This window comes from Sceloporus occidentalis, unplaced genomic scaffold, assembly GCF_023333645.1.
Source record: "Sceloporus occidentalis isolate IW3139 unplaced genomic scaffold, rSceOcc1.0.p SCAF_146, whole genome shotgun sequence".
Lineage (NCBI taxonomy): Eukaryota > Metazoa > Chordata > Lepidosauria > Squamata > Phrynosomatidae > Sceloporus > Sceloporus occidentalis.
In genome coordinates, this window is record NW_028317126.1 from 2,141,809 (window position 1) to 2,157,885 (window position 16,077).

Consider the following 16,077-nt stretch of genomic DNA (forward strand, 5'->3'; position numbering starts at 1 on the left):
AGGCCTCATTAAGAAAAATGTACAAAGAACAAGAGGTCATCCTCTGAGATTGGAAGAGCAAAGGTTTCATAGTTAAACAAAGGAATTCTTTATAAGGACAATAAAGGCATAGAATCACTGTCAACAGAACTGGTGCTATCAAATGCAATAGATGCCTTTACAAAGTCTGGATATTTTTTAAAGAAAAGCAGAACATACCTAATTACAAATAATACAATAAACATTAATATTTTACCTGCTCCTGTCTAGTTGTGTAAAAGGTTACGACTGAAGGGGTACTTATTTCAGATTGCCATTACAAAATAAATTCTACTTTTCAAGAATGCAGAATATTTTATTAGACTAACATTACATTTTAAGGGCGAGCTTTCCAACCAATATTGGTATTAATCTGGATTAATACAGAGAGGGAAATTTGGAAAATGTTGAACTTTTTCAACCTTACAAACTATGTAACTACATGAAAATGTGACTGTAAGAAATAAATTGATGTATCTAAAGCCATAGTTAAGGATTCTGAGTCACTTGATAAAGACCTTCAAATGAATACTGTTTAAGGATGGTATCTCCCTCAAGGACTATAGAGGATCAATTACATGCTTTTTTTTCTCAAGAAGAAGGAATAATTGAATGGCTTTAATAAAGTTTCTTAGAAATGTCAGACTGGTCCCTCGGACACAGGTGGGTTATTTCACTGGCAGGATGGCTGGACAGAGAGAACAGAGAAAGAAGTAACATGATTCCAGGAGAGCTAAGTGGGAGAGTGACAGCAGCAACAAACTCAAGGAAAATATGCATTGTGTAAACAGTGTACAGAGACTGATCCCAATCTGATTCATTCTACAACATTCATCTCAAAACAAAGCTTGACTTTATGGGATCTGACATCCAGTGCAGGGTAGAAATAAATCCAGAGCCATGCCTGAGTTTAACACTTGATATGAAAAACCTTTATAGGAATAGATTAGCATCCATATAGGGAAAAATAAGTATTTGACAAAAAATAGTGTAACTCCGCATGCAAATAGGGAGTTAGCAGTAGTGCAGGTAAGTAATGCACTCACATATCCAAGGACATAAATGAGTTCATCATAAAATATTCTTGAATTCTTCATAGAACAAATGAAATGTACAAAAGCGTGTACAAAGTAATCAGCATAAAACCAGGCACAGTGAAGTCCACTGTCCAGCAGCAAGAGCTTCCCAATATATTCCTCTCTCAACACGTGTAAGGCACCTACCTTAAACAGCTCCCGGTCGTCCTCTTCTCCCTCCCGGCAGAAACGCCGGCACCGCTCGTTGGCACATGAAGCAGCCGCTCGCGCGCGCGCCCACTTCATGAATATTTATGAGGCTGACCGCCGACTGGATTACGCTCTCTCTCCATGTCCTCAGTGCTCAGTTATACTGGTGCTTCCTGTATCTCGTGAGCCCCTCCAGTATTCCAGGTTGCTTGTCTTGTTTATCCAGTATCCGACCCTGGTCTGCTTAACGGTTCTCGTGTACTTCTGGCATCCTGACCCCGGCTCTCCCAATGACTCCGTGTACTTCTGGCATCCTGACCCTGGCTATCCATACCAACTTCGTGTACCTCTGGCTTCCTGACCCTGGCTATCTCAACGGCTCCTGTGTATCTCCGGCATCCCGACCCTGGTCTACTAAACGACTTCATTCTGACCACCCGTGCTTACAGCTACACTGCCAAGCGCCCTGTTACCCTCACCAGGCCCCTTGTGCGTGTTCTGTTCTGAGCAAGTGTGTTCCATTCCTGCATTCCGGATTCCTCCTGGTAAGACGAACCTCACAACACGTTTCAACGGACAACCGGCTTCCTCAGTAGATGAATCAGGATTTTCTTTTGCAGCTTGCCCGAAGATATAATGTAGACCACCTTCCTTACAAGGAAGGTGGTCTACATTATACTCACTTTTGTTGCCAAGGTTTGGACATTAATGGCTGTGTGTTGAGTTATTTTGAGGGGACAGCAAATTTACACTGTTATACAGGCTGTACACTCACTACTTTACATTGTAGCAGAGTTTCATTTCTTCAGTGTTGTCACATGAAAAGATATAATAAATATTCATAAAAATGTGATGGTGTACTCACTTTTGTGAGATACTGTATATACCGTATTTGATTATAAGACAAGTTTTTTCAGAGCAAATAGAGGTCTGACTACAAGACTAAGATTCAGATCCCACAGAGCTGCAGGGGACCTGGATCCTCCTCTCTGGCAGCTGGTGGACGTCTGCATGATGCGCGCAGATAACCTCTGCTGCTGCCGGCACTTGTATCTGGGCTTCTATGACGGAGCGCCAGCGTAACATGACGTTCCGGTGCTCCACCATAAAAGCCCCAGCAGAAGTGCTGCAGCAGCAGCGGAGGTTGTCTACTCACATCGCACAGACGTTCACCAGCTGCTAGAGAGGAGGATCCTCCACAGCACTGCATGAGACCTGGATCCTCCTCTCTGGCAGCCGGTGAATCTGACCCCTGATATGCCTTATAACCCCTATATGCCCCCCCCACTTACCGAATTTATCAAAATTCCACAGCCCTGATTGTCATATTACTATAATAAAAAATTATGAAAGAAAGGAATAGCTTTGTAATGTTTGCATCAGTTGCACCATGTAACAGTTTCATCAAATATTCATAATCGATAACATGGACTCTGTAAGGTGCTGTTTACTGTATGTGCAGTGCTATAACATGGGATAACCCAATTTGGTAAACAAATACCTTTATTGGCTAACACGTATTATTGGTTGCAAGCTACCAAGACTATCTAGCTTGAAAGCGTGTAATCTATTTTTTTTCTTTATGGCTAATACAGTACTACTTTATACTATAAATTCCATGAAAGTTGAAAATATATTCCCTCCTCCTCCTTCCTAAGTAAAACACTGTACTCCATAATATATATATTATATAGAAGGCTTGTTGTTCCCTCAGAAATCTTATGAAGCTGCCACAACAAGGGATTCTTTTAATTTTTTTTTAATTTTCTGCCTTATTTTTATAATATAAAATACATTTCAGGAATGGACTGCAGCTAAGAAAACCAGAAAACGCTTAAAAATGTTTTAATGACTTAAACACAGGCAGGATTGTGTGTAAAAGTTTCCACATTTCAAACAGAAAATTAAATATTAAACATCCTTTCCTCTGAGCTGCTGGTGGAAACTATTTATTTTTCATTCTTTCTCTGGGTGTGTGTGCATATATGTGTCTGTGGGTTCCTATGAATACTAGAACCAAGCAGATTTAAAAAATATATGCTTAGGGCAGGTGGATTACTGGATAATTAACTAATATTTAAATCACCAATTTTGGAAAATATTACAAGCAATATTTTTTGGACAACTGTTGTTCACAAAAAAGTGGCAGGGGAGACTCTGACAACTCATTATCTGAGTTAACCCCGTCTCACTTACTCACTTATTTTTAGAATAACAATACATTTTTGACCACTTTAATTGCGCGGGCCAAATGCTTACCTTTGGGAGGGTCTTTTGTACTGAACAGGGGAAGCGGAACCCAGCAGAGTCACATCAGACGACTCTGCTCCATTCCTGCTTTCTCTGTGCAGTACAGGAAAATTTGCTCGCACTGAATGTGAGCGACGCAGAGGGAAGCAGCAGCCCCTGCGGAAATCTGCGAGCAGCACTGAGAGAGCTGCAGTGCAGGTAAGGGGGTGGGCGAGAGTGTATGAATGAGTATGCGTGATTGAGGGGATGAATCTGTGAATGAATGAGTCCAATTTTGGTGCGTTAACCACACTTTTATTAAAAGTAACACATCACAACTGGACAAAAAAATACAATAACAATATTAATTTATATATACTTGTTAACAGCAATCACATTCCTATCATGCCCATGGTTGCCTACCAGTACATGCTGGAATCTGGGTATGCCTGAGATTGCTGTTAACAATCATATGTATATTAACATTGTAATTTATTTATTTTTTGTACAATTTTGCTGTATTACCTACTTTTATTAAAAGTGTGGTTATTTGTTTTATTTTTAAAGGTGTGTGGGGGGGTCATTTTTGGTTTCGGCTAAGTGAACCCTGAATTTTCAGTTTCGGTCCAGAACTTTCATTTTGGTGCATCCCTAGAGTAAATAGAACTGTTTTTACTGTTTTTACTTATCCAGAATCCTGAATTTGTAGTCAGAGGATAAAACTTTCTAGGCCCAGAAATCAGTGAGAGGAAAAGTAAAGGTTTTGCGTCATTTACTTTATTTCAATCTGCATATCTTATTAAAGGCCATATTTTCTCTCAGTGAAAAATGAGTGCGGCCCATGCACATATACATTTCTGATAAAGTGGCCCACTGCAGAAAAAAACTTGGACACCCCTGATATATGGGATTTGTATGGGGTGTTTATATGTACCTCTTAAACTTATATCAAGCGCTGTATCTTTGTATATAACTACAGATCAGTCATAGGTAAATCAATAAAAACTTTGGTAAAGATTCTGTTCCATCTATACATTTTTTCCAACGTTTCCTAAACATTTAAATTATAACGTACTACTCTTCTATACATTTAAAAAATATATTCCTGTTTTAAAATACTGTACTATTTTCTGTAATTTCTTGTTTAAAGTCTTTCACAAACACCACTTAATTTGAAAAATAAGGTTTTTTGCCTAGGTGTGACGACCGCCAAACTACTCTTCCTCCTGCCGGGACACCTGAGATTACCCCTTCAGCGTCACACAGAACCAGTGTTGTAGAAAGAAGGGGGATGCCACTGCACTGGAGCTGCGTTGGCACTGTGGCTAGCCGAAGCTTAGCTACATAGTGTAATTATTGTCCTAACAAGGACAATTAAGTATCATAGCAGCCCACCCCAAGCATCAGACAGCACTCATGTTGAAGTGAAAACAGGACAGATATACCAAACATGATAGAATTAGGGGTTTAATCCCATCAACTACCAGACAGCCCAGCGTCTCCATACAGTTCTATTGCCAGCAACGCTCACCCGACATAGAGTCACTATTTCGGGGTGATCCCGAGGAAAGGGTGTCGATCCCGGAGAGCTCAGGGTCCGAGGATGTTATGGTCCAAAAAGCGACTTGATCCAACCTCGGGACCCTGAACAACTGCAGCGGAAATGTCCCCGGGAATAGTCTGCACAGTAGCCAGGCCAGAGTTTCATAGCCGTGGCTGGCTAAACACTGGTCATAAAGATTAGCAATAAAATCAGGGTTCCCAAGTGGGACAACAGGTGTCCGTAACAACGTACAGTTCCATGCATTTGTGGCTAGGTCCCGGTCAGGCGTATTGAGCGTTTCCGACCATCTAGAGTCCTTATAGCCGGCTAGTTCATGGGAGTCTGGTTAAGGCAGACCAAACAAGGTTTCCCATTTATCCTGTGCCCCTCAATGAGCACAGGGTGAGTTAGACCAAAGAGGGGACTGGGCAGGCAGGCAAGGAGTCTCCCCAGGTATTCATCAGTATCCCCCTCCCAAATTCAAATCTACCCCCATGTGTCCTCATCTCAGGGGGTTACCGTGGCAATAGGTAAGGTTGAACGTGATGGACATAAGCCTTTTTCAACCCAAATTACTATATTGCTATGTTGCTCAGCTGTGCCTGATAATTTCTGACAGCACAGAAGGGGTGTTTGCTCGAAGGTCTTCTAGTTTTGCAGGAAGTCAGACTGCTGCTATGTAATACATAGAGGAGGGCTTTGGAGCAATAACAGGTGGCCAACCTAGAAGGAGGAACTTTGGGTCAGAAGCTGAAAGTGGACAGGAATCCTGGATCTTGTAATTGGGAACACTGAATACCAAAAGCATGAAGTTCACACCAGGGACCAGGAAATTGGAATTGCAGAATTCTAGAACATGATCTCTGGTAACCAATAACTAAGCCAGGAAAGGTGTTTATAAAGGCATAATTGATTGACCAGTGAGAACAGCTGATAATGCAGTTTGGAGTAATAGCTGCCTGATTAGCACAGGTTACAGGAATAAGACTCTGGCTACTACACTAATTCAATCTAGGGCAGCCACATTTCCTAACTGCCATTCAGGGACATTTACTTTTTTGATGTTTAACTTTATTGAGCTTTCATGTAAACAAATACATATTGTGACAGGAAGTTCTCTACCCCGACTGGGTAGACCTGCCAGATAGTTGCTTCCTTCCCAAGACTTCAGTGATTAACTCTCTCAGTGCTGGACAGAACTAGGGCTAAAGAGATGAAGCGGTACTGTTGGAATATAGCAGCCCAGCCCAAGCATCAGACAGAACCTATGTTGAGGTGAAAGAACACTTTATTGTGAAAACACATATCCTTATATACAAACTCAGATATGGAGATAATCCCATCACTACAAACAATACCCTGCCCGGCGCCACAATCAGGCCACCAAAGCACAGCAATGCCCCTATAACACTAAATCATATTTTACTGGGTGATCCAAGGGAACAGCAGCCATCTTGGAGTATCGATGGATAGCCCGAGGTTCCTAGATGATTAGGTCCAAAAAGCGACTTTATATGTGGAATGTAGCAGTTTCAAGGTTCCCTGGGACAGTCGGCAAAGCAGCCAGGCTGCTACGCACGCACGGGGGCAGGGCGACCCCTGGTGGTAGCTTTAAAAACCAGCACTGAGTATCACTCAGTGCTCAGTTATTGTGCTTAACGGAGCTCTATTGTGTTGCTGATTTAGCCTATTGATTACTGTTGCTGCACCCTGGCTATTGAATACCATTTATGCTGTTTTCTCCAATCCTGACCCCTTGGCTATTTATTTCTGGATTTTGCTATTTGATATCTGCCCTCACCTGCTGTGAGGTATCCTGCATACCGGGTTCCACATCCCAAACCTGACAACCATGTTCTAACCAACCTATATCACCAAAACAAACAAGAGAGAACAGAACAAAAGAGAATTCCTCAAACCTGTAATATGGTCATGATTAATAAAAAAAAAGGAGAAATAAATAAAAAAAATATATATAAAAAAATAATAATTAGAAAAAATAAAATTAAATAAGAAGTCAACAATCAAATGAACTTATCTATAGTAAGTAAAGTCATGGTGGTTTAAAAGAACCTATTTTGGGATCACTCAACCATACGTTCCATATTTTCTCAAATTCCTCCAGTTTCCCCATTACCAAAAATGTTTCCTAATCAACGGTAGGTCCTTATTGATCACTTTAAACCATTGTATAATAGATGGTGGATTTGGATTAATTAAATTTTTAACAATTGTCTTCCTAGCAAAAAAAAATAAAAAATGTAGAAACTAGAGTAGAAGCGTATTAATCTAGATGACTACTGTTATCCACCAAACCCAAAATACACCATTTGGGATCAATAATCAAAATTGTATCAATACATGACCCTATAATTTTCGAAACTTTAAACCTGAATTCAGATATTCTGGGACATTCCCATATCATATGGATCCAATTGCCTACTTTTAAAAAACAACGGGGGCAGATGAAACTTTCTGCGTCAGATTCAATACCTTAGTCCATTCTAGATTACTAATTCACCAACATAACCAATCCACTTATTTCTTAAGTGTTCAAGTCTATCTAGCCCTCTCATATTTTCCCAAATTGGGGTAAACTAAGATGGTTGATCAATGTTGAGAAGCCACCGTCATTTAGACCAAACTTTAAAAAGGTTGTTTATCTGTGACATTTGGAAACTAAATAATTTGTTGAGGTATGAAATACATTTCCCAAATCATAACCCTTAGTAGTTGTACCAATGGGGTAGACCCAAACCACCTTTTCCAACTGGTAAAGTCAATAAATAATTACCAATTTCTCTTCTATTACCTGCCCAAATAAATGCATTAACGATAGATTGAAGCTTTTAAAAAAAAATTCTGGGGAGAGTAATAGGAGACTTTTAAATAAATAAATATATTTAAAAGTCTCCTATTGCTCTCCCCAGAATTTCTTTTGAAAAGCTTCAATCTATCGTTAATGCAATAGGAGACTTTTAAATATATTTATTTATTTAAAAGTCTCCTATTGCTCTCCCCAGACTTTTAAATAAATAAATATATTGCGGAAAAATCACCTTTATCAAATTAACTCTACCTGATACATTAATCGACAAATGTTTTCAAACATAACTTTTGCACAGTTCTTTCCAATATTGGTTGGACATTTAGTTTAAAGTATGATTTCACCTCTCTTGATATCACAACCCCCAAGTAAATAAAAATATAGCTCACTATAGTATTTCTCAATGCAAGAATTAATTGCTTTCGGGTCTGTGGTATAACTCAGTTATTTGTATTCTTGTAATTTGTGTTGGACTTTTATCCTCTCTGGACAGCAGAGCCAGCAATTTCCCAGCTTTATCCCTTTCTGGGAACTCCCTTGTCCTGATACTCAATAAATTAAAAGTCATCTGATTCTTCATATAAAGTTCCTTTCAATTTGTAGCCATAGATCATAATTGGATTGAGCTGGACACGATATATACATGTCTTTAGCTATATTCACTTGATTTTCCAAGCGCCTTATCTCTTCCATTTCCCCCTTTTAATCCCAGAGATTTTTGCAATAAAAAAACCTTGCGCCACCACCTTCATTGTTTCCCAATAAATGTCTGGATTCACCTGCTGACTCTTATAGTCCCCCAGATCTTCAATTACTCTACCACTATGCTCTATAATAGTTGGTTGTAATAGCCATTTATAATTCAATTACCATGGGAATCTACACGGGACCATTTGTTTACCCAAAGTTAAAAGTAGTGGAGAATGATCTGAAATTTATTTAGAGAGGTATACTACCATATCAATCATAGACATTGTTCTATATGTTGATGAAAAACATGAGTACTCTTTTTTTGTTGGGGTTTCGCAATGGCCAAATTGCCACTACTTTCAGTATAGACATCAGTTCTTTAAATTCTAATACTTTTGATCTATTCAAAGTACTCATGGTACCAAATATATCCAGCTCAGTGTCACAGCAAATATTAAAATCCCCAATACATATGATTTTTTAAGTATTCAGTGATACAAAGTTCCAACACTTGATGAAAACCTCACTTTGAAAAGGGGGCGGAATATAAATTGCCAAAATGTGGTAGTTCATACCATAGATGGTACATATTATAGAATCCAGCCAAATTGATACCTCTTTTGGAGTTTCAAAAAAGAAAGTGGTGCCGGCATCAATTATCTGCAATCTGGCTGAATATAACATTGAGTATAAATCATAGATCTCAGTCTCTTCTTAACCTCAATAAAACTTTGTCTTTTTTCTGCGTCAATAACGAAAAATCTGGAAGAATTGAGAAGCTAAAATTTCATGTGTCTGCTTCTCCCTGTTCCTTGCAACACTCATTATTTTATTTTTGACTCTGAAATTTGATATTTTTGCAATAATCACTTTAGGCCTTGTTGCTGCCGGGGAGGTTTTAGCTGAAATCCGATGTGCACTCTCAACAAATAAAGATTCTTTCAGGTCAAGAGAGGACTGCAACAGTCTCTCAACAAATCCTCAACCTATTACCTTCAGATCTTTCTAGTATACCAATTAGCCTAATATTATTTCTCATTTGTCTATTTTCCATATCATCCATCTTTAATTGAAGATCTTTTAACTTATTTTGGCACAAAGGTAAATCACGTTCCAATGTCTTGCAACGGGTTTCAAGATCAACTAAATTACGTTCCATTCCCAGGACCCTGTTTGTCAACCCCTCCAATTTTTTGTGCATTAAATTTATATCTGTGACGGGCACGCCTTGTACCCCGACTGAGTACGCCTGTCGGTTCTGCGATGCTTCCTGCCGGGACCGAAAAGATTAACTGCTACCAGCGCTAGACTATACTGGCGAGGCAGCGTTCAGGAACTGGCTCGTTGTCCTCCCGAATATAGCACTGCAGCTCGCCGAAGCGTAGCTGAAGATATAGCGGGTCCCTGAAGCATTAGATGAGACTAATGTCCAGGGAAAGAAGAACACTTTATTGGGGAAATACACAGGCTTATATACAGGTTAGGTGTGAGGAAGACCATAAATTATGTCCACATCTTCCCGCCCTGCCGAGAGAGTCGGCACCACATTCAGGTCACCGAGCCCCGCAATGCCCGTACCACCTTAAACCAAGCTTTTTGGGTTGATCCTGAAGGAGAGGCGGCGATCCTGGGGTACTGATACATAGCTCGGGGGCCTGAGGATATCCTGTCCAAAAAGCAACGCGATCAGTTGAAGCAACCCTGAGCGACAGCAGTTCAAAGCTCCCCTGGGACGGACCGTGAGATAGCTGGCGTGCGTGCGATAACCACTCTCCTGGCAGCCCCCGCGGCCGGGAATCAATAGAAGGCTTCTTCTCCGAACCACCCCTGGTCCGTGCCCCTACCACCATGCTGTGGTCGGGCCGATGATGTCCGGGCTATACAGGGTTAAAAGTCTGGGGGCAGGGCATGTGGCACATGGATAGGGTAGGACATGAGGGAGAACAAAGTACACACAAATAAGCACCACGTATATGGGGAAAAAATACATAAATCACCAATAAATCAGTACATTTTAACCCCGGATGGTCATGACAACTAATACAGACGGCACTGTATACAGATATTCACAGATTTGTATCTACATCAGTATCTGTAGCTGCTAATTCCACCTCTGAGATCTCTGGTGATTAACCCCTTAAGGACCAGGCTGTGTTTTACCTATTGTACCATTGGGACCGAGGCTGTTTTAATACTTTTGCGGTGTTCGTGTTTAGATGTAATTTTCTCTTCACTCATTTAGTGAACCCACACAAATTATATGTTGTTTTTTTCAGGACAAGAAGGGCTTTCTTCAGATACCATTGTTTTAATCATATTATCTAATTTCCCATAAAAAAAATAATAAAATATGATGAAAAATGTAAAAAAAAACCACATTTTCTGACTTTTACCCCAAAAATCTTTTACTCATCCAAAAAAGCTAATGAAAAAACCTACTAAATATATTCTACTATTTGTCCTGAGTTTAGAAATACCCAATGTTTTTATGTTTTTTTGCTTTTTTCTGCACGTTATGGAGCATTAAGTACAGGTAGCGTTTTGCTATTTCAAAACCATTTTTTCCAAATCTGGTAATTCTTCCCCCCATGTGCCATTTCGGGTATCTTTGAAGCCGGCCAATGCAATTTACCCCATCAAATCATATATTTTTGAAAACTAGACACCCCAAGGTATTTCAGATGCTAGTATTTTAACCCTTTCCATGCATAAGATTCTACCACCAGCCTTTGCCACACTTTGTGTTAGTATTTTTTTGGTATTTTTTTTTACACAAATTGTACTTTGGGTATACATTTATAGCTCCAGGTATACGTCACTATCAAACAACACCCTAATATGTGTTCAATAACATCTCTCGAGTACAGTGATACCACCCATGCATGGGTTTGACTGCTGTTTGGGGTTAAAAGGCCACATTTGGGAAGTGCGCTTTTTTTCCCCTATTTTGGTCAGTCTGTGCCTATGCCCTATCTTTGAGCCTGGCCACTACAATTTACCTCATAAAACCATATATTTTTGAAAACTAGACACCCCAAGGTACTTAAAATGGTAGTATTTAACCCTTTCCATGCATCAGATTCTACCACCAGCCTTTGCCACACTTTGTGGTAGTATTTTTTTTTATTTTTTTTTTCACACAAATTGTACTTTGGGTATAAATTTATAGCTCCAGGTATACGTCACTATCAAACAACACCCTAATATGTGTTCAGGAACATCTCCCGAGTTCATTCATACCCCACATGTATGGGTTTGTCTGGTGTTTGAGGTTAAAATGCCACATTTTGGAAGTGCGCTTTTTCCCCCCCCCATTTCGGTCAGTCTGTGCCTATGCCCTATCTTTGAGCCCGGACACTCCAATTTACCCCATCAAACCATTCATTTTTTTAAATTAGACACCCCTTGGGTATTTGAAATGCTTTTATTTAAATTTTTCCACGTCAGGATTTTTGGGAAGCGGTCACAGTCCATCAAGAGGTAAGTGTTTGGTGTCGCTGGATGCCTCCTGATCGAGGCATTCCAGCGACACCATTGAAGTTTAGGAGGTGATCGTTGATCGCCTCCTAAACGCTTTTAAAACGGGCGTCCGCCGCCATACAATGTATGGCGGCTGTTGACGCCCCGGGGAGGGGCCAGACATGGCCCATCATGCCGATCTCGGTGTTGCTGAATGCCTCGACATCGAGGCATTACAGCAACACCGTTTAAGCTTAGAAAGTGATCATTGATCACTTTCTAAGCTTGTTTAAGTCTGATGACGTGTCAGGCACGTCATAGGTCGTTAAGTGACCGTTTTGCATGACGTGCCTGACCCGGCAATGGACGTTAAGGGGTTAAGTATCTTTAACTCCTTAAATTCTAATTTACTCTGTCTTTTTTCCTCCCCTCCTTACCCCCAATCTCTGGTCTATTCCTTGGGGCCATTTTTTTTCCTTACTCATTTCTCTTAATTATATAAAAAAATATTTTTTTCAAAAAAAGAAAGCTGACTTTCTTAACTGAACTTAAGTTTCACAGCCACTCCCCGCAGCAATACCAGCAACTTAAAAAAAGAAATAGCAGTGGCGTGATCCAATTCTTAAGAGCTGGCTCAGGAGGTAGTGCCGGTTGTGCCTACATCAGTACAGAGACAAAGCTCCAGAGGCAGCGGCACGGTCAATACATCCAAAGGTAGTGTCGTCTTCAAACAAAGGCAGAGCTCCAGGGAACAACGCGTGCGTGCATCCTACATCACGCCGTTTTGATGCTCGTTCATGAGGCAAAGTGAGAAAAACTGTGTAAAGAAGGGTACATATCAATGACTAATAGGTAGAAATAGCCAAAAATGGGGGGTGGTCTCATTGATGGTAAAGGCTGTGATTGATGGGTCCGACAACCTGTGGGAGTTTTCCTTACATTTCACTCTTGCCAATCAGCATTTACAAGGGGGAAGAACAAGCATTAGATATATAAATGTGCTTAGGCTACTTTAACTTATCAGTAGCAGCAGTGGGCAGTTTGCCCACTGACAAAGACATGATCAGTCTATAATTTTTATCGTATTTGAACAGTGAGACACAGACTAACAACAAAAAAATCCAGAATAACGCATTTCAAATACCGTATTTGCTCGATTATAAGACGACACTGATTATAAGACGACCCCTCCAAAATCTGAATATTAATTTAGGAAAAAAAAGGAAAAGCCTGAATATAAGACGACCCTATAGGAAATTTTTTTTTACCAGTAAATGTTTTTTAATAAAAGCTATGATTGAGAAAAATATATTTTGTTTTTAACTCCTTTTATTTTCCAACCTGCCCCCCCAGTTATGCACATCTGCCCCCAGGCTTGTCACTCTGCCCCATAAATGCCTTAAACCCCCTATATGCCACTGTGCCCCATGATATGCCTTTTAACCCTCTAACTGCCACTGTGCCCCATGAAGTAGGGACCTGAAAGTACCAAAGAGGCAATTAGGGTTATGAGACGATGAGAAGACCAGGGAGGTAATATAGGGATTGAGCAAAGTAATACATCAAAAATATATAATGTATGAAGTCTTACAAGTATTGAGACTTTGTCTAGATACAGTATGTTCAGTAATATAGGAGCAAAATTAAAAATGTCTGTCACGAAAGCCAAGGGTCTTTAACCTCTTCGTGCCAATGGCTGATTTTATTTTTTGTACCCTTTGTGACAATGGCTGTTTTAACTAGACTTGTGCATTCGTATTTGGATAAACATGAAAATGAACACGAATGGTGTATTTTCGTTGTTCAGCCCCGAATACCGAATAAATGAACATGGCGGCGGCAAAACGTACCAGATGGAGACACACAACACAAAGAATCTTCGTGTTCGTCTTCGTTAATATCTCCAACTAATCTACCTGGTCCCTTCCTCTTTAGCCTACCTTTTCTATGCAGCATCACAGGGGTTAATGGGAGCGAAAATCCATAGGATCGCACAAGGAGTTAAAGGTTTGTGCGAGTGACTCTATTGGTTGCCTGCAGGGACCTCCACTGGCATCAAATAATTGGTTGAAACTAGAGGAAGCCCCTGCTGGTGACATAGAGTTGCTCTTATGGACCTTTAACTCCTGTTCCCTCCCCAGGCCAAGTTTTGGTGTCAGGAGTTAAAGGTAGGTGCGAGCGGCTCTATTGTTCGCCAGCAAGGAGCTCCTCAACCAGGTAGAGTTTCGCTGTCAGGAGTTAAAGGTCCGTACAAGTGACTCTATTGGTCGCTCGTTTAGACCTTTAACTCTTGGAGCGGGCCCAGGCCGAGTACTAGCGCCAGGAATTTAAAAATCCATACGAGCGACTATATTGGTTGATGGTAGAGGAGGCCCCTGCCGGCAACCAATAAAGTTGCTCATACGGACCTTTAAAATCCTGGCGCCAAAGCTGCTGCATACTGCATTAACCCTGTATTAACCCCTTCTAAAAAAACAAACATGAACAATGTACACGAATATTCGCCCGAACCGAACCACAGGAATGGGCAAATATTCGTGGAATACAAAGACTTTTTCCCCCACGAAGATGAAAACGAAGATGAACACAAAGAGTTGGCCGACGCCCAAGTCTCGTTTTAACATTTCTGTGGTTCTTGTGTTAGCTGTTATTTTCTTCTCTCCCTGATTTAGTATACCCATACAATATATTATATATTGGTTTTTTTCAGGACAAGAAGGACTTTCTTTAGATACCATTATTTTGATCATATCATCTAATTTACCATATTTTTTTTTATAAAATATGGTGAAAAATTTAAAGAAAAAGCACATTTCTGACTATTTTTTTTTAAAAACGCGTACTCATCAACAAAAGCTAATGAAAAAAACATGTTAAGCAGATTCTACTATTTGTCCTGAGTTTAGAAATATTCAATATTTTTATCTTTTTATGTGTTTTTTTGCACGTTATAGGGCAATAAGAACAACTAGCATATCGCTCTTCCTGCCCCCTGGTGCTATGTTTGGAGCACCTTTGAAGCTGGTCAGTTCAATTTATCCCCATCGAAACTATATGTCACTGTCAAACAACACCCCAATATGTGTTCAGCAACATCTTCTGAGTACAACGATACCACCCATGCATAGGTTTGCCTGGCTGTTAGGGGGCCAAATGGCCCCATTAGGGAGGTACACATCTCTCATAGTTGAACTTGGTGATACTGTGCCCATGCCAGACATCTTTGAGCCTGGCAAATTAAATTTACCCAATTAAACCATATATTTTTGAAAACTAGACACAACATGGTATTTCAAATGCTAGTATTTTAACCATTTTCATGCACTAATTTCCCCACCAACCTTTGTCAAAGTTTGTTGTAGTAGTTTTTAGTTGTTTTTTTCAAACACTTAGTACTTCAGGTATTAATTTATAGTTTGTTTGGTTGTTTGGGAACTAAAATGTCACATTTGGAAGGTGCACAATTCTTTGGGTCAAAACCAACCTGGAAGTATAAAAGGTAAAATACATACAATAATAGAATAGAAATCAGATTCAGTACTCATAGAGACAGTATAAATGGATGGATTGCCTTTAAAAATAGATACAATATTGCAATATCTTTTAGTTGGGTATTTAATTCATATATTTTACCCAAATTTCCTAATGATGCAGATTCCGAGTAAATATAACGTGCTTCTGTTTGAGGTTATAATGTTAGTTGCAATATAAAGCATGGATAGCACTGTAACATACACTGTAGTTCCACCAAAGAATGTGTAATGTGTTTGTGGTAGTTGGATTTAAATACTGCAGTGACAATTCAGTGAGGTAAATCCATTAAAGTGCTTTCAGGTGCTGTAAAGTGCAATTTAAAAATATATATACCATATTTGCTTGATTATAATACTCTGAAAAATACTCTTTGTCTTATATTCGAGGTCTTCTTATAATCAGACCTCACAGACGAGGTCTGACTACAGGACTAAGATCCAGAGCTGCAGGAGACCTGGATACTCCTCTCAGACAGCCACTTGGACGTCTGTGTGATGCGCCCAGACATCCGCTGCTACCTGACACTTCCGCCAGAGCTTCTTTCACGGAGC